The sequence below is a fragment of the Suncus etruscus genome, chromosome 1 (genome assembly GCF_024139225.1).
Source record: "Suncus etruscus isolate mSunEtr1 chromosome 1, mSunEtr1.pri.cur, whole genome shotgun sequence".
In the NCBI taxonomy this organism is placed as follows: domain Eukaryota; kingdom Metazoa; phylum Chordata; class Mammalia; order Eulipotyphla; family Soricidae; genus Suncus; species Suncus etruscus.
This window is the reverse complement of record NC_064848.1, coordinates 66329380-66350397: the sequence shown is the minus strand read 5'-3', so window position 1 is coordinate 66350397 and position 21018 is coordinate 66329380. Positions and strand designations below refer to the sequence as shown.

At 35.4% G+C, this 21018-nt stretch overlaps 1 protein-coding gene across 1 annotated transcript in view; it reads right to left on the bottom strand.

Moving 5' to 3' along the window:
- Nucleotides 1–19369, bottom strand: part of GLIS3 (GLIS family zinc finger 3) — a 370368-nt gene extending 350999 nt beyond the window's left edge. The window contains exon 1 of the mRNA XM_049774262.1: nucleotides 19352–19369. The gene's annotated coding sequence lies outside the window, so the exon portion shown is untranslated. The remainder of the gene's footprint in view (nucleotides 1–19351) is intronic.
- Nucleotides 19370–21018: the final 1649 nt, after the last annotated feature.

Genomic DNA, 21018 nt, shown 5'->3' with positions numbered 1-21018 from the left:
CAGAAATCAATGAAGTGGAAAGCCAAAACACAATCTGAAAGATAAATGAAAGCAGAAGTTAGTTCTTTGAAAAAATAAAGAAGATTGATAGACAATTGGCAAAACTCACAACGAAAGGGATAGAGAGAAACTTTATAAACGGTATTAGAAATGAAAAGGGAGATCACTACAGATATTGCAGAGATTCAAAGGGTAATCAGAGACTACTTTGAGAAACTCTATGCCACCAAATATGAGAATCTGGAAGAAACAGATAAATCCTACAATCTTCCACGGTTGAATAAGGAAGATGTAGCATATCTAAACACCCACATCACCATTGAAGAAATTAAAACGGTAATCAAATGTCTGCCCCAAAAGAAAAGCCTAGGCCCAGATGGATGCACTAATGAATTCTTTCAAACCTTTCAAGAGGAACTACTACCAATCCTGGCCAGGCTCTTTCATGAAACTGAAAGAATGGGTACACTTCCAAATAACTTTTTTGAAGCCAACATCACCTTAATATCAAAACCAGACAGAGACATTGCCAAAAAAGAAAATTACAGACCAATATTCCTGATGGACAGAGATGCAAAGATCCTCAACAAAATCCTGGCAAATAGGATCCAATGCCTCGTCAAGAAGATCATTCACTACAATAAAGTAGGTTTCATCCCAGAAATGCAAAGATGGCTTAAAATCTGTAAATCTATCAACATAATACACAAAATCAACAATAAAAATAAAAATCACATGACCATATCAATAGATGCAAAGAAAGCATTTGATAAGGTCCAACATCCATTATTGATAAAAACTCTCAGCAAGATTGGAATGGAAGGATATTTCTCAATATAGTAAAGGCCATCTACCACAAGCAATGGCAAATATCATCTTTAATGGAGGAAAACTAAAAGCCTTTCCTCTTGACATGACATGACAGGGCTATTCTCTCTCACCACAGCTATTCAAAATAGTACTGGAAATACTTGCTATAGCAATTAGGCAAGGAAAAAATATCAAGGGAATCCAGATAGGAAAGGAAGACATCAAGCTCTCAGTGTTTGCAGATGACATAAAACTCTATTTAGAAAACCCTAAAGACTCTACCAAAAAACTTCTAGAAACAATAGATTCATATAGCAAGGTGGCAGGCTACAAAATTAACATGCAAAAATCAATGTCCTTTTTATACACCAATAATGACAGGGAAGAAATGGACATTAAGAAAACAACCCCATTCACATTAGTGCCACACAAACTCAAATATTTTGGAGTCAACTTGACTAAAGACGTGAAGAACCTATACAAAGAAAACTATAAAAAACTGCTTCAAGAAATAAGAGAGGAAAAGAAAATGGAAACAAATACCCTGCTTATAGATTGGCAGGACTAACATTATTATAATGGCAATACTCCAAAGCATAATACAGATTTAATGTGATCCCTCTAAAGAGATCCATGGCATTCTTCAAAGAAGTGGTTCAAACACTTCTGAAATTCATTTGGGCCAACAAATACCCTCGAATAGATAAAGCATTCCTTGGGAAAAGAAATATGGGAGGAATCACTTTACCCAACTTTAAACTGTATTCAAAGCAAGTTATTAAAACAGCATGGTATTGGAATAAAGACAGATGCTTAGATCAGTGGAATAGGCTTGAGTACTCAGAGAATGTCCCCCAGACATACAACTACCTAATTTTTGATAAAGGAGAAAGAAATCCTAAATGGAGCAGGGAAAGCCTCTTCAAGAAATGGTGTTGGCACAACTGGTTAGCCACTTGCAAAAAAGCGAACTTAGACCCCCAGCTGACATCATGTATGAAGGCAAAATCCAAATGGATCAAAGATCTTAATATTAGACCTGAAACCATAAGGTATATAGAAAACATGTAGGTAAAACACTAAAGGCATCTTCAAGGAGGAAACTGCACTCTCCAAACAAGTAAAAGCAGAGATAAACAGATGGAACTATATTAAGCTGAGAAGCTTGTGCACCTCAAAGGAAACAGCGCCCAGGATACAAGACTCACCCACTAAGTGGGAGAAACTATTCACCCAATACTCATCATATAAGGGACTAATATCCAAAATATACAGGGCACTGATAGAACTTTACAAGAAAAAAAAATCTAATCCCATCAAAAAATGGGGAGAAGAAATGAACAGACACTTTGATAAAGAAGAAATAGAAATGGCCAAAAGACACATGAAAAAATGCTCCACATCACTAATCATCAGGGAGATGCAAATCAAAACAACTATGAGGTACCATCTCACACCCCAGAGATTGGCACACATTACAAAGAATGCGAACAAGAAATGCTGGCGGGGATGTGGAGAGAAAGGAATTCTTATTCACTGCTGGTGGGAATGCTGTCTAGTCCAACCTTTATGGAAAGCAATATGGAGATTCCTCCAAAAGCTGGAGGTTGAGCTCCCATTCGATCCAGCTATACCACACCTAGGGATATACCCTAGGAACACAAAAATACAATACAAAAACCCCTTCCTCACACCAATATTCATTGCCACGCTATTTACAATAGCCAGACTCTGAAAACAACCTAGATGCCCTTCAACAGACGAATGGCTAAAGAAACTGTGGTACATATACCCAATGGAATAATATACAGCTGTCAAAAGAGATGAAGTCATGAAATTTTCCTATACATGAATGTACATGGAATCTATTATACTGAGTGAAATAAGTCACAGAAAGAGAGATAGACACAGAATAGTCTCACTCATCTATGCGTTTTAAGAAAAATTAAAGGCTTTTTTGCAATAATCCTCAAAAACATAGAGAATCGGGCTGGAAGGTCCAGCTCACGACATGAAGCTCACCACAAAGAGTGGTGAGTGCAGTTAGAGTAATAACTACACTGAGAACTATCATAACAATGTGAAGAAATGAGGAAAGTGGAAATCCTGTCTAAAGTACAGCCAGGGGTGGGGTGGTGAGGAGGGAGATTTGGGACTTTGGCAGTGGGAATGTTGCACCGGTGAAGGGGGTTGTTTTTTTACATCACTGAAACTCAACTACAATCATATATGTAATCAAGGTGTTTAAATAAAGATATTAATAAAAAACAACCTTGTAAAAAACAACAACCTTGTACCTGTGCATGTAGATTTTGTCATCCATAAAATGGGACAAAAATAAGGTTATTTCATATTAATTATAAACATAAAGAACTCCACATGAACATCTAGAGTACAGTAGTTACTCAACTTTAATTACAATTTTTGTGTTTTTTTGTTCATACTAACATCACATTTCTGTTCAATTTTCTTCCTGAACTAAGCAGAAAGTAATTCTTCATAATTCCTTGCACATAACTACATAGTAAATTATGCCATTTAATTCTCTACCATTTTCCAATTTTATTTCTGTTTTAGCCTGGAGCCAATTTTTAAAGAGAAAGAATAAAACAGGTATCATCACAGATAGTCGTTTTTCCATTGGCCAAGTCTTAAATGTTCCTTGGCTTACATTCCCTGAAAATAAACCATACAACTCTTCTGACTACCAGATGTGCCAACTACCTTTGCAAGGCGTTTTGACCTAAAATATAGCTTACATTTAGAGACAGCACAATGTTTTTTAAAAATGTATTTACTGCACAAATGAGATCTGAGTAGATGGTTTTTTGAGTATCATGATCATTCTATTCTGACCCAAAATGCTCCATGCTGTTAGGGAACACATTGTGCATTTTCAAGATTCTGAACTAAGAGGTCACATTAAAGGTCATGTTTTAAAACTAACATTACCTATCACTTATGTGTGGTATTTAGAATAACTACATGAAGGAATGTAGTCTTTAAATGTGGGTTGTCTAGAACACACTTGGCCCTGAGTATAGATAGTAGAAGGAAAGGCACTGAGCAGATGCGAAATTATTGGGGACAGGGTGTACCAGGTACATTGGTGGCTTTAAGAATGAAGAGAAACTTGGGGCCAGAGAGATAGTACAGCAGTAAGGCATTTGCCTTGCACATGGCTAACCCAGAACTGATCCAGCTTCAACCTCCAGCATTCCATATAGTCCCCAAAACCTGGAGTAACTTGTCTGTAGATGTGGCCCAAACCCCTCCCCCAGAAAAAAAATGGACAAAAACTAAATACCCAAATTAGAGTCAACAACAATGAAATCAAGAGACACAAATTTTAATAGCCAAACTTAAAAAGATGCCAGTTATGCTCATTACAATATGCTTCAAGGATAGAGACACATATGAATCTCCTAGCCCAAGGAAATTTTCTCTCTAATTTTCCCACCATTTACTGTACCTATATCAAAAAAAAAAAAAAAACCCTTGCTACATCTTCCCCCATTTTTCGTTTCTTTCAATTTTATTTATATTTTACAGTATCCTAGAACATGAAATATGTATATGTTTCACTACAAACTGAGAAAAGAAAAAAAAGTAGATGGGACCCAGGGACCAAATGGTCCCAGGAGTATAGAGTAGAAATAAAAAATGGTCAGCCTTAAATACCCAAACCAATGTCAACAACAGTAGAATTAAAATACCCAAACTATAACAAGCTATAAGCAAAATGGACTTAATACTTTTGCAGTCAAGGGGACTAAGGGTAGAGTTATGGGTGCATTCTGGGAACTATGGTGGATGGAGGCCAACACTGGTGGTGGGAACGGCCTAATGCACTGTCACTATGTTACTGAAATACAACTGTAAAAAACTTGTAAAAATTAAAAAGTTATAAAAAAATTGATGCTTGTTATGATGGCAGGCAGTGGGGAGGGGTGGTATGGGATGGACACTGGCAACATTGGTAGAGGGAGATTGACACTTGGTGATGGGATTGGTGCTGAAACATTGTATGTATAAAATTTAACTATGATTAATTTTGTAAATCATAATGCTTTAAATAAAAAATTGATAAATAAAATTATCATTATGTTTGAAGTGCCCTAAGGTAAAATAACAGTTGATTGTGTCACAATCATTCCATCTGAGTTTGCATCCTTAAGACTGGTTTATGTGTATCCATTGGTTCCCTTTAAAATAACATAGTTATGAAGTAATAATAATGTTATATAAATGAAAGCAGAAAGAAGGAATCAGTATATCTTTGTTGCTACTATTAATTGAATTATTTCTTAAATTGCAATCCAGACAGTCTAAGACAATAACAAGAAATATAGACTATCATGCACCACCACCCCAACCTCATGGAGGCTTCAATACTCTGGCCATTAAAACAAACCAAGCATTCATTCTAAAATGAATAATGTCTGCTCCTAAGTTGTTTCATATGAGATAGTTTTTTTTTATAACATAACATGATTTAATGAGAGCAATTTCTATGTGGCTCAGCTTAACATATATGCAGATTGTTACAAGAAGAGAACTACTACACACCAGAATTTAGGTTCTGCATCACCTATTCATTGGTTGTGTGATGCTGAACAAGGACCTAAAAGAACATCAGCATCCTATTTTATAAAATAGGAACAATAATTGTACCCAACTCAAAATGTTATCAGGATTAAAATGTTCCCGTGTGTGTGTGTGTGTGTGTGTGTGTGTGTGTGTGTGTGTGTGTGTGTGTGGCTCACTTCAAGGGTTAAGGGATTTTTCAAACTCTCGCTTTAAAGTATTTAAAATTGTTGCAGAAATGAGCTACAAACTCTCTTAATTTTGTATCTACTAATAAGCCTTATTGACTTCTCTTTTCAGCCATACGTCTACATTTAAGTTTTTTATTATCATCATTGTTATTAATTAGTTGTATCACTTAAGAACATCACATATTTTATGTCCTTCACAGCTAGAGACACAACTGCAACATATTCACCAAATATAAAACACTTATCAGTGTGCGAGTAGAGGTAAAAAGTTGCTATTTATATATAAATAATGCCAACTACCACAATTATACCTTTTAAGGAGACTGCATTACATCTAGGAAATTGACTTTAAGGAAAGATTTTCTGAGATTTGTACCAATGTAAATATTTAAGAATGAGTTACCATGGGTCTGGAGTGATAGTAAGATATAGCGTTGGCCTTGTATGCAGCTGACCCAGGTTTGAATACCCAGCATATATGGTCCTACAATCCTGCAGGGAGTGATTTCTGAGTGTAGATCCACGAATAACCCACCCCTCAGCACCACTGGGCATAAAAAAAGGGGGGGGGGGCAACTCAAAGTATACCCAAGTAATGAAAGATCGGCAAATAGAAAAGCCGATAAAGAAAAAAAGTGAAAGTTAATGGTGCATATCACATTACTTAAGGACATGGATTTGCACCTTAGCCTCACCACTGTCTAGCCTTGTGATCTGGAACATGTTACTTAAGCTCTCTGTGCGTCAGTGACCCAATCTCTCAAATGAGATTAATACTAGCAGTTACCTCACTGGGTTGTTTTGAGGAGTAAAAGATCTAACATATGTAAGATATTCAAGACTTGGCTCTTAACAAATACATTATGTTAGTTGTATTTTTATTAATATTGTTTCTAACAATGCTGTTGGAAACAGCATTGAGAGATCAACTGCCTGTAGATAGCACCCTAATACCACAACACAGTAACCTATTTTAAGTTAAATGGGTTTCTCTCTTTACTCACTCCTGTTATCTCACTCTGAGAAACTCCCCAATTTTTACTCATATGCCTCCATAAAACAAAGAAAATAATATTTTTCACTTATTTTTATATTCCACCTAAGAATAAGAATCTTTGTTAGTTTTTATAGCCTTAACTACTTGGGGCTCAATAATCCTTAAAAACATTCAATTGTCTTGTTCTTTCTAACTTGTTCATTTTGCACCCATAAGAAATCTTCCTAAGGAAACACCAATTTATTTTTACAATGTTTGTGACAATTTAAAGTCCCACCATAGTGAAGGAGACTTCTTTTTTCTCCCCACCCCCCTTTCTAGCATTTGTTATTATTGCTGTTTTTGCTGCAAGTCATTTTCACAGATGTGAAGCATCTCATTGTGAGCTGAATTTGCATTTCTATACTCAGATGAATATTCCTTAACAAACCTATACACATCAAAATGTTTACTATGGAGAAGTGTATAATCAAATTTTCTGCCCACTTTTTGTTATATTTACTGCTTTTTTATTTTAAGTGGTATGAGTTCTTTATATGCCCTGATATTAATACCTTATTAGATATATGATGTACAAAAATACTTTCTCCCACTCAATAAACAGTTATTTTACTACTTTTATGGTTTCTTTTGCTCTAATCAATTTTTTGTATAGCCAACTAATTATGTATATTTTAATTTCTCTTTATGGTAGGGAAAAGTTCCTCCCTAAATCTCCAAATGTTAATGTGCTGGAACATTCTAATTATAGTAACTTCTACATACCTTATGTTTTGGAATCTTATGTGTGGGTCTTTGATCTTTTTTTTTGTGTGTGTGTGGCATTTTTTGATTTTGGGCCACATCCTTTGGTGTTCAAGGGATACACTCAATTAATACTTCATCCTAACCCTGAAAAACAGTTGCTCGAATTCTTTTAACTGTATCTTAAATTCATAATATATGTAGATTTTTTTGTTTGCAATTTTTTGGTTTTGGGCCACAACTGACAGGACTTGGGGTTTACTCCTGGATCTATGGTCAGAAATCGCTCCCAGCGGCTTGGGGAACCATATGGGATGTCAGAGATCAAACCTTGGTCCATTCAGTTCTACAACATGCAAGGCAAGCACCCTACCACTATGCTATCACTCTGGCCCCTGACTTTATTTCTGTATACTTTGCTATAAAGAAGTCCAGTTTCATACTTTCCAGTGTAGCTGTTCCATTTTCTCCATCAATTAAATCAACTGTTTTCTCTATTACTATTATCTTAGATCCTATGGTACAGGTTACAAATAGTTGATTATGTGGGTTTATTTTTGGTTTTCAGTTCTTTTTATTGATCCATGTGTACATATTACTAGTGCTTTGTAATGTAGCTTAAAGGGGGGTCAAACAAAAAGTCCACTCTTCTTCCTTAACTAAAACAAGAAATTCTTGGTGCCTACGAGTTAGATAGTACTTGCACACAGCTAACCTGGGTTTGATCCAGAGCAATCTATATGGTTCCCCAAGCATTTATTAGGAGAGTCACCTGACCAGAGAGCCAAGAGTAAACCCTGCGCACTACTATGTATACCTCTTCCTCCCCCAAAACAGAAAGAAAAATTCTTACATCCTAAGCATAATACCAGCTTGTTATCTGTCAATTTTATTTTGTCAACTTTATTTCTTGAGATGCAGTAGTGTAGTGATGGCTTAATGAATATATGTGTGTGTGATACTCTTAAATACATTAAGAGTATAAAACATGGATAAATAAGAGGCTAAGGACATTAAAGAGTAAGAATCAGTTAAAGAAGTCACTGCGTAGCATTTCAAGTTAACATGTTACAAATTTTCAAAACTACAAAGAAACTATGGGAGATAAAGCATACTTGAAATACAATCCTTCTGTGTCCAGGGAGCTTACAATTGTAATAGAGATAACACACACTTACATAAGAACAGTCAGATAATAATATGGATTATGTAGCATGAAGCAAGAAGGTGAATCACAGAGATAATACCAGAGAAGGCAAAAGTCTCTATGTACCAGAATCAATGAAGAATTTTAAACAAAAATGTATTACCCAAAATTCTTCCAACATACAAAGGTGTTACATTATTAATAAGGCAGGGCTATGCAAAGAGATTATGAAAATAAATTTACTAGTCAAATGGCTAAAATAATAAAGTCAAGCATATCTTACTATTACAGGTCCCTAAGTCTTCATACTTAAAGATCCATATAATAAATCTCTCAAAGGAAAAAATAACATTTGAAATATATTTGTTTAGAAAACTTGTTTTTGCATGGAGTCACCCAAGATGAGTATCCCCAAGGATTACATTTCTGAAAACAGTAAATTAAAACATTATGTGAAAATTAGCAATGAATGAAAGACATGACTTCAAACATGTTTTCATCTACCAAGGAGATTTTTGTAATGCAAAGTTGTAGGCTCTACCCAAGACCAATTAAACCAGATGTGTACTAAGTCAACTGTCCTACTGACATATACGTGGGAGCCTATCTTCTAAGTACTGTGTACACCCAATAGAAGCCAATTAGTTAGGGTAAAACGTGAACCAGAAACAAAACAACCAGTAAAAAGGACTTATCTGGAAGTACATTGCAGAATAAAAAGAAAAGGTTTATAGCAGGGGTGGCAAACACGCGGCTCTCGAGCCGCACGGGGCTCCCGGCCAAAATGAATGCGGCTCTTTGCCTCTTTATCATGATTTTGTATACTGTGGCTCTTTGCCAAGTTTGGATTTTGTTCTGCTGCTTCTGAAGAGGGACCTCTGAGGAGAGATCTCCCAGAGCATAGTCCCATCTCCCATCCCTCGGAAACAACTGCACGGGCCAGCGAGCGGGGGACCCATGTGTCACATGATGGGTCACATCTTGCCATTAGTTCTTCGTGTGAGGACGCAGCACATCCTCACCATCACTGCAGGATTTTTACCCTCACTCACAATGGCAAAATGCAATATGTGTTTAATAGATTATTGTTAAAATTAGATGCTTTTGTGTGAGTGTTTGTCTGTTTTGGCAGGTCACTGAGTGGTGTGGCTCTCTGACTCTCACAGTTTAAAATTTTGGCTCTTTGTGTTGAACTTGTTCGCCACCCCTGGTTTACAGAATCAAGTTAGGGTAAGATTCGGCTTTGTAAAAAAATTGATGAATATTCAGGATATCAAATTAAAAGAAGGAATATAAAGATTATGTTGGGGACTCCATTTGAAACTTAGTTACAACATTGCAGACAATAAATGGTCAAATCTGAATTAAAATTAACAAAGATTGGCCATTCCAAGTAGTGCAAGCTCCCACTACTTTTTCCTCCGGTTTTCAATTTGGACCTACCATGTTTATCCCACAAAGAATATAACTTTCACACCAACACTCCTCTGACTTTGGTCAGCATTTAGGAATGTTGGCCACAAAATATGGAATCACCAACATTACTCATTTCATTTTATCCCTGAATAAAATGAAATCATATTTATAGTCTGAGAGATTAAAAATATCATAGTATTTTCAATGCCACTCAGTGCCCTAGATTCCTATGGATAATGCTCCCACCACAATCTTACTACCCACACCCCTGGGCACTCCTGATAAAATGCATTAAGAGCAAACAATTCTTAAGCACCTCATAAAGATGTAAAGATATATTAAACAACATTCCTGAAGTTCATATTCTAAAGTCCCATCAGTCAGTTATTGTACATCAATTATCAACTAATTAGTAGAGAGTGCTTATGCTGACCCTTCTGTTCTCCTGTGTAATGATTTGCCAAGTTAACTGAAAGCTCCTTTGCTCCTCAGAGACTCTTACTATAGTAAGAGTGTTAAATAAAGTTCACCAACAATTAGCCTAGAAAACCGAAGAGGAAATGTAAGCATATTTTACTGCATTTCCTTCGACAGAAAATTTTTCTTATTATCTCATGGGAAGAGAACAGACATATTTGTTAAATAAGCATTATTCTGAAAAGCTAAAATGAGTACTGGCAGTGTAATACACTCCCAAGTATATACTCATAAATTAAATATTCATTTTTTATTTATGTTTTATTGATAGAATATTCTAAGAAGCACTGATACATAAATGAGTCTTGCTTGCAACTTAATTCTGTAAGTGTAAATTAAGTCTTGTGGATTGAAAGTAAAATTGTTGGGGCCGGAGAGATAGCATGGAGGCAGGGCATTTGCCTTGCATGCGGAAGGACGGTGGGTTCGAATCCCAGCATCCCATATTGTCCCCCAAGCCTTCAGGAGAGATTTCTGAGAGTAGAGGCAGGAGTAGCCCCTGAGCACTGCCGGGTGTAACACCCCCCCAAAAAATAAAATAAAATAAAATAAAATTATTGAAAATACTTTATAATAAAAGGACATCCATGAATATAAAAATAAAGTGAGAGGAAGGAGTAGGAGTAAAATTGTACTTTAAAGGGAAAAGATTCCTGACTTCATAAAAACCATCAACAAATAACATGTCCCAAACACTCCCTAGGTTTGATGCTATGAAATTCTTGAATTAGCCTTCAAAGTGCTTCTACTCAATGTAGAAAGTTTTATCCTACACAACTAAGTGGCATCCAATTGCCCTGATGCTAAAAAGAAAATAAGTTCAAATAAGAGGAACAGTTGTATAAAAAGAAAGATTGGTGGAGAGTTGAGACTTGATTTGAGCCTTTTAGTGTCTAGAGGACACTAAGAGAGAGGTTGCTAAATAAGGAAAACAGCTCAAAGTGAATGTTCTGGGAAAGTGGTGCAGAGGCAATACAGAGAAGTGGTAAATAAGAGAGGTATGGCAAGCAGAATGGCTTTACTTTCAAGCTAAGTAACTTGGGCAAGTTTCTCAAACTCTGTACCTGTTTCCTTATCTAGAATAGCGGGTTAAGTGTTCTATCACAAAAGGTTGTTTGGAGAAATGGTAAGCCAATGTATATAAGAATGGTGTTCTGAGTGCAATTGGCAATCTACTAAGCCTCAGAAAATAATATGATTATTAAAGTATTATCAGAACATAGGACATCCAAAATCATGTCTCCCAATTAAGTGTAGACTTGAAAGTAGTAGACTTTTAAGCATGAGTGTATGTGCTGAAAGACTAGACAGAAGGACATACATTTTCTGCATAAGTGGAAACAGAAGAAAGACTAATGGCAGGAAATCAAATGGATGTTCAATGAACTCAGATTTCTATAATAAGACTTGGACCAACTCAGGAAAGAGAAAATTCTAAGCTATTATTTGAGAAATAACAAATAATGTTAATAAACCAAATAAGCAGAGACATTGAAGGCCCTTTAGAAAGTACAAGACTCCAGAACCTCTCCATAAATTAAGGATTTATTTCCCCAAAACTACAAACATATTAAATGATAAAGGGCAGAGTTGTCCACTGGCAAGATTACTCATCAAATGAAATAATGACAAGAACACCTTTTGTGAGAAAGTAGGTGTTAAGTAAATATTCCCAGACAAATAAATACACCTTTTGGGAAAATTCATAAGGGAAGTATAGTTCAAATTCACAAATGAAGTTGACAAGTTCACTAAATTTACATATGATGTGGAAAAAAATCATTACTGAATACAGTTACTGACTTGTTTTTGTTTCTTAAATTCCAAGTACTTGGGAGTACTTGGGAGCGTTTTCTTTACCTCCAAAACACACACACACACACACACACACACCTGTGAAGTTAGTGTAATGTAAATTACTCAATATAAATCTTATATCAAGATCTAAGAATTAGCACAGAAGAAGAATCTTACTCTATCCTTCATATTAGAGAAAACTTAGCATCTAAAAAGTATGGCCTTCGCAGGTGTTATTAAAAGTTGCTAGGCTACCTTTGTTTCCCCTCATTGTAATACAATTCCTCAAATTGTAATTTCTAAGAAACATATAAATATATTCTATCATAATTATCTCATTATATGGTATACATAGATAACCCCAAATCACCAGACTAGAAAAAAGAAAAAATACAAATATTATATTAAAATTAGTCACCGAACCAGAAAGAATTCAGTTTCCTTAACCTGGAAGCCCCCTGGGACTCATCAGACAGACAGATACCATTTGTCTCTGGGTTGCAGAATTTTTGATATGTTCTAAAACCCATTCAACAGTAAAGGTGTCACTGCAATAAAGTGTGTTGAACTAATATGCAGACTATGCACACTTTTGCCCCAGGGGCATTATTGTAAGAGGACTAAAATTAAACAGTGTTTGATGTGTCTTATCCTACAGATCTTGTGGGAAAGTCTATAACCATATTATTTAGGTATTTTGAATGCTACAGGAATAGAGAGCAGTGTCTGTGAGGTCAAAGCCGAGCATAGATAAGAACAGCTTTTCACTATTTCGAAGAAGGTAAAGCAGCTCTCAAGAAAGACAGTGAGGTGGAAGTTGGATTTGCAGAGCACATATATGCTGCAATCTTGGTTCAGGACTCACAGATCCAGTATTGCTTTCTGGGCTCAAGGAAAACACAAATAGCTGACTCCTAAAGACCATACACATTTGATGAATGGTTCTCTCACAAGTAATCTAATAAAGTCCAGAACAATAGGAAAAATGAGTATGATGCCTGCCTTGCACATGGCCAACCTGGGTTTGATCCTTGGTGTACCCAAACTCCAAGAGGAATAATTACTGAGTGAAGAGCCAGGAGTAATCCCTGAACACTGCTGGCTGTACCCAATATTAAAACAAAAAAGTAACCGATGAATCAATAACTGGAAAAGCTCTTTGGAATGTTCTATTCTATAAAGATCCTGACACCTTGTGTCAATTTAGCAAGGTAATGGGTGCCCAACTAATAATAAGATCAAATTTCCCATTCGTCAAAAATAGAGGATTCTGAAGTTTGCTTTGTTTTCAGTTGACGGGACCATTTCTTGTACATATTAATAGGTAGATTAGGTCATATCCACTAACAGATTCAATTAAAATTGTAAGAGTTTTTTGTCTTGCATGTGGCCATTTCAGATTTGATTTCATTCCCATATGGTCTCCTAAACACTACTTGGAGTTATTCATGAGTGCAGAGCCAGGGGTAACTACTGAGCATCATCAAGTATATCCAAACAAAAGAAAACAAAACAAAAGAACTTTTAAAAAATAAATTAAAATTGGAGAAATAGGAAAGCTAAAATATCTACCCAAGACACTGATATTTAAAATCACTTAAATCTTAGGGTTAGAAAACGAACTGGATTTAAAGGGCTTGAGCATGCAGGCACAATGGATTTGTTGCCTTACCCCATGTACAAATGGAAAAAATCCTGAATCTTTGGGTGATCCCCCCAAAAGCAAAATGAAAGGTAAATTGATAAAAATTACTTAATTTTAACCACCTATAAAATTATATGTTAAAAACTGTACCATCACAGCACACGTTATCTTAGTACATGTAGTACCTGAGCTAATGTTGACCCGTCTCCCCCACTTTAAGATGTGGGCATTCCTACTTTCATGCTGGGTTGTGTGTCCAAGCTCTCTCCACCTTTGGAGAAAGTCCTGCACTCTCTCTTGAGCTTCTTACTCTTATATTCTCTTTCTTATTCTTTTTCCTCCCCTTTCTCAGTACCTCCAAATAAAACCTTTTTTTTACATCAAAGAAAAAAATTCTGATATTATAAATCTCAACATACAGGCATCTAGTAGTCTACATCATATAAGTTTTCTTCTGCTTCTTTCATTTACTGCTCTTTTATTTATAAGAGAGAACTAATTTAAACATTTTTGTAAGTATGATTGGAACATGAGATAGCATTCAAGTAAATGTGACTTTTATCTCTATACCCTGCATTAATAATTTATTTACTGGATGAACAATAACTCAACTAATAATATCTGAAATTGGATCAAACAAATTCTTTCCTATTGAAAGTAAAATAACAATCATAATAAAGACCAATGTAACAAACTTTTTAAAAGACTGTAATAGTACTGTTCATGTTCATCCTAAAGTATTATTTTTTTGCTTAAGGAATAGTATGCATCTGAATTTGGATATGAAAGCAGTAATTAAATATGAATAAAAAGTTGAATGTTATGTGAAATGAAAGCTTGTTTCCTGAATTACATACAAATAGATACGAGAATTATTAAATATAACAATTCATAAGTAACTTAAGATCCTTTGGTTTTCAAAGTAAATGGAAGCCCAGTAATAAAACCCTCATCAATTATACAAGGATAATTAAATTGAAGTCTTAATATGGTGGCCAATGTGGCACCAATTTTCCCTCTTCCAAGTGAAACAATTATAAACTCTACCAAAATGTGTTCCCCTCTGTGTTCTGAACATTCCGTAACAAAATAAAAATGAACCTTCCCAATTTGATCTTCTTACATAGTAACAGAGGCATGAATAGTGATACAGATATATAGAGTGAAACACTGTAATAAATTGTTATGATTCCCTAGTTAATATTAACAATCTACAATGGGTAGAAAATATTATGAGGTTTTCTGTAAAATAGTGTCAATGAGGAAGTTCTCTAAACATAATCTTAGATTCATATTATTTAATCATAAAATAGGAGTCAGCATAATTTTCTTTCAAAATTTCCCCAAGTATTTGAGATTTGAACTTTTATGTGTGTTTTATTCGTTATATGTGAAAAGATAAAATTTTTATAAAGAAACCTTACCAAAATAACTCCTGTCTGTTCTTCATTTCCCCATCTATTTACCTTCTCTAAAAACCTTATCTTGTCAATTCTCCAGACATATATTGACACTTTTGTCTGTGGCAATACATGCTACCAGCTCTGGTCCCCTCTTTGTATTTTCATTTCATTTCTGTCAGACCTTCCTATTATAAAACGTCTTTTGCTAGTTCAATTTTCTGGGCTCCAGGGGCTAAACCAAAAAATAAAGAAAAAGGTGTTTTTCTGTTCTGTTTTGTTTTTCCTTAACAATTCATAGTTCTTCATCTTTTAACTGCTTACTTCTCTACTTTTACCTTCTACCATTTCTAGGAATTCTTAACTCCATAACACTAATAACAGCTTGATCATATCAGACTGCTTTACACAGGCAATTTCCTCTGTCTGAGAAGTACTTTTTATATTATTTTTCTACGAAAACCTTAAAGCCCATCAAGGCTATCTCAGGGTCTCTCTATGGCTGAATTTGATATATCTCCCTTCATATCCTCACAGTGTTCAGTATATGCCAAATTATTTTAAAATTAAAGAATCTGTGAGAAAATAAATACCTTTCATGAAATTGCAAATGTACATTCTTTTTTCTTTTAGTTATCTAATATCTTTTAGCCAAACCTGCTCTTTTGGGTAGTCATCTTGTTACTTTCCTAGAATAATAATAAACAGGACTAGCTCTTCTTTGGTCATCTTCTAAACATACTGAACTATTTCAAATAAATGTCCAAAAGAGATTTTTGATCCACATTCAGAAAATTAATACCAAGACAATAAGTAAAAAAAAAAAAAAAAAGGAGCTGAATGGTTGAACAACTTCTTCCTTCTTACTTAAAAGCACAGTAAGCACTTTTGTTTAAAAATATTTTCCCATTACTTGCCTTCAAAAATGTCAGTCCAAATGGTTTGGAGGATGATGGGAAGATATGATAACAGGACTCTTGTTTCTGTACCTCAAGAGAGAAGGTAAGGGGACAAAGATTGAGAAATCTTGTTTTATGAATATTGGTTGCTCTGTTATCTGACACCAGCAGCATACAGAATTCTATTAGCACCTCACCAAAAAGGAAGAAAAAAACACAGTCCAAAAATTTTATAAAGAAAACTCATAATTCAGCTAACTGACTTGTTTTTTGACACGCAGCCTTGAAAAGAACAATTTTACCTCAGAAACTTGGCAAATCAATCTGATTTTTTGATAAGTTTTAACATGCATTTGCCTAAATGCACAAAGAGAACGAGAGAGAAAGGCCAGGTATCCAAAGACAAGGAGGTTGTCAGGTTTCTCTTTTCTGTGTCATTTTTGTTTGGTCGGTCAAATGAAAATTCAAAACCATATAATTAGATGGTTGTTTATACATGATTAAGCATGAGCTCATTGGACTTTACATGCCAAAAAGTCAGAGATGTGGTTAAGGGCAAGAAGGAACTATTAATAAAAGGAAATAAAGCTGTAATACATTTTTCACTTATGAATAAAAATAATTCAAAGGTCTATAGATGGAAAAAGAGGGGAAAAAAGATCAACTATGAGTCAAGGCAAGGAACCAGATAAATTTATAAATGGTTAGAATTCATGAGATACAAAACTTAAACCAGAGCTACAGAAAGCTTTTTCTCCTTTATGATTCTAATCCTATTTTTGTTTCTTGTAAATATAACTCACAGAGAACATAACAAAACTTACCTGTATTATATTTCTTTAGAATTGTTCTGGGAAATATTTAAGTAAGAACATGTTGTTCAGTTAAGAGTTACTTGTTCTTTTCATAACTGTCCTTTCACAGTTCTCCTTTCTTAAGAAATCAATAGTTAGCTCTCAAAAAAGGCAAGTAACTTTTCACAAATGTAATTTTTTTCCTTCCAAAATAAAGCAAATCCATCGCAAACAATAACTTGTATAAGCTTCACAGAGGAAAGGAAGATGTTGGATCCACTAGAGAATCTGTGATCTCACATTGGGACTTTGAAAAGTGGTGAATCAACAACTCATAGAAATCAAACAATATGAATGAGGTCAGTGGGCAAGTCTTTCAAACAAAGAGAATGAACTAGCCTTGGTTCATTCTATTTACTCCACCTTAGAGAATGTTTTTAAGTCACTCTACAATTCCACCCCCACCCCACCAGGGAAATGCATTAACATGTGCCACCCAAGAAAATGCTAAACAAATAAAAAAACTGAAAGGGGACACAACTGTGTGTGTTAATATTTACAATCAAAGAACGCTTCTGGTTTCCAAAGCAGCAATGGGTATGTTCCATTATCCAACTGCTTAAAAGTCAACTAATCAGAATGGCACAATTTTCAATTAACACTGTATGACACCCATTGTAAACCCCACAAAGTTCCAAGACTGAGGGTGAAATGAGTAACATTCCAAAAGTTCATAATACCTAAAAAGTAAATATTGACTTTTGCAATCTTACACTGAGCAACATCCCTCATCAACCCAGTTATCCCAGTTACCCAACTTCCCAGTCTGTCAGAGGGACGGACAGTCAATAGTAATTTTATTTTCCTTCTCCTCTCTCCATCTCTCTCTCATCACTTTCTTTTCTCTGTCCTTCACTGTCTCAAAGCAAACAGCATTCAGCTCTAAAAACTCAGAGCTATCCTTAACTCCACACATAAATCTATTATAAACCAATAAAACATTGATTCCTTAAAAGCTCATTTTCATATAACTAAGGTGATCATGAAATATTGTCATGTAAATTTGCCTGAAGCAAATTTCAATAAACACAACCAATTTATCTATTTTCACCCTATAAAAAGTTTTACACATGTCAAGATGGGTTCCATGAAATATAAATATTTTGATTGAAAAATACATTTTCATTATTAACCTAAATTGTTTGCTTCAGTCCCTGTGATATGCATAAGGTATTAGAAGCCACCCAAAGCTAAGGGAAAAGAAAATAAAATATTTTCATAAAACCAATTCTTTATGAGCCAGAAATTAAAAGGCTGTTTTCTTTAATGTTGAAGGAAGAGGAAAAAGGTTTTAGCGAAATAATATCGATTATCTGAAATAGCTTACTATCTTATATACTTCCAGATAAGAAGTGTGATAATTTATTCCTAAACAATGTGAGGCATGTAACTCAAAACCGTTTTTCGTCAATAATTAATATTAATAATTAACAAGTATAAACAACAAAAATACCTTTTGGAAATGTTTCAACCTGGCCCTTTCCTCATTCCACAGCCTTCCTATCGCCCTCTTTTACCATCTTTGTGGGGTTAATAACTAAGCTTCCCTCATCTCTGACATGCAACACTACCCAGCAGCAATCTTCCCAAGAATGCACACACGAATACATAAGATTGAAAAGAATAAAAGTCTTATCAAAGTCACCTGAATCTGGCAAATGGTTTTCTAAATTAGCATCTGCAGTTACAACCCACTCAACAGTGAATGAGGCTTTTCTCCACTAAGAACAGACCCCCAAAAGAAAGTTCACTTCAAATGCCTCTGCTACCTACAAATGGAATGTCTTACGTTTTTTATCCAGGGATTAGTCTAGTAATAAAAATTAAACAATTCTCTACATAAATAGAATGGAAGGTGAGAAGAAAGTAAGACTCATTAAAAAATTATAAAAAACATTATTAAAAATGTGCTAAGATTTTATTTGTCAATACATCATCAGAAAACTCTATTTTATTTCAAACTATATTATTCTTCTGTCTTCATTTTGCTAGTCCTTGGTAACACCATCTTCAAAGACATTACGTTCTTTCTTATTTTAAAAAATTCTCGAATTGAATCACTATAATACACACAGTTAGAAAACTGTTCGTGACTGAGTGCCAATCATACAACTTCCAACACCTGTCCCTTCACCCATGGGTGCACGCAAGTTCTTAGACCAAATCAAAGCTCAGCCCCCACGGCTTAGTTCTAGTAGCCCAACTCAAGTATCTGATGTTTAGATTTTTAAGTGTTGAAGTATTTTTCACTCACTCCTTCCTCCACCAAAGTGAACATCATGCAAGTAAGAGCCTAAAGCTCTTACTAAAGCTCAGCACCAGCTATATTTTCATTTCTTATAGGAAGTAAAAAGTGCACAATACTTCGCCCCCTTTCCCCCACGTACCTCCATTCCATATGCTTCCATTAGTCTTCCTGACAAGTTTTCAGGAGCATCAGCAAAAGCACCTCATATTAAGGATATTTAGTTTCCCAGGCTATTTGGCCATTGACCTTTAAAACTTTTAGAAGCAATCCTCCCACAACAGAATGTTCATGGGCATGTGTTGTGTAAAGTGTGGGGATAGAGGTGTTTACATCTTTTACTTGGCTGGGGGCCTCCAACAGTTTTGCAGAATACTTCGCATTATATCCAGGGCTAACTGCTCTTTGATTTCATAAGTATGAATACACATACTGGAACATTCAGGGACTTTTAGAACTTTCAGCAAGGACTGGTGTGCATAGAGGAAAAGTATCTGATAAATTCAGCCTGAGAAACAATGTCTCCCTTCAAGCGGAACTACTGTGAAGTCAATCAGCACTGGTCACTGCAAACAATACCGGGCAGGTCATTAACTTGCCTGGTTTAGACAGAAATGAGCTCACCTACCTTTCTGGAAGCACTATTTCAGTTGCTAAGTTTATACAAATAAGCCCCATAATTTTCTAATGGCTAAACTCAGAATGTGTAAAAAAAAAAAAAAAAAAAAAAAACTAATTCTGAAAACCCTTAAGAAGCCACACAGAAATATAACGGAAGATGTGTTTGTAGTCTGTTGTTCAAAATCGCATGCATCTTTACCTTGTTACATATCTACTGATTTGAAAATAAGCAATCCTTGATTTTTTTTAATTAGGTGGCTTCTGTTGCATTGTGTTTTCTCCCTCTCTTTTTCTTTTGCATAGGAAAGAATAAGTTAGTCTTTAACTACACAAAGGAGTTAACATTTAACTTGAACACTGGGAATGCTTTTAGCTCTCAATTTCTCCCCACCTTTCTCTCTCGTTACAGCAAAAAATAGATTCAGGAAAACTCTTACTCTGGCTGATTGTGAATGAGCTCGGGGTCCATCAGTTTCCTTGCTGCACTCACAGGAGGCCAGAGTCCCTTCATCTGCTTACTTCAGGCACCTGGATCTCTGACCAACATTCCACCCCCACATTGCCATCAGAGATCAGCTCAAATTCCACCACCTTCTTGAAACACGCCCTCCAGATTTCTGCTTCCTATTCCAACTTTATGTGGCTTCAGCCCTTCTCCAAATGCACAGGTACTGTTATTTTGACAGCTTTTGTGTTACTGATCACTTCCACTTTATGAACTAGCTCTACCTAGATCTATGTAATAGTTACCTAGGTCTTACTTACTCATGGCAGGTCCATGAGGGTAATGCAACTTGTCTGCTTTCCCCCCATCCTCATCCAGAGCATCAGACCACCTCCAAATGCACAGAACATCAGTCAGAATAAATAATAATCACACCTAGAAGTGTTTTAGCAAAAATAAAAAATAGGCTCTGTAAGTATGTGGGGTGAGAGCTACAAACTGAAATGTTGCTAGAAAGCCCAGAGCAGAGGGAACACTTCCAACCTGTTTTCCTTATAACCTGGAGGGAGACTTAGCAGTCATACATGCTCTCCTTGTTCATGCAGCACTTTTCAACCTGCTGGACTGTCCTTTGTCTGTGAAGCCCCCAATGGAAATAGGATATAGAAACAACTTTTCCCGCACCCTCTTCATAGATTTTATAAGCACTATTATGAGGATCCCTAGTTATTAGCATAAAAATC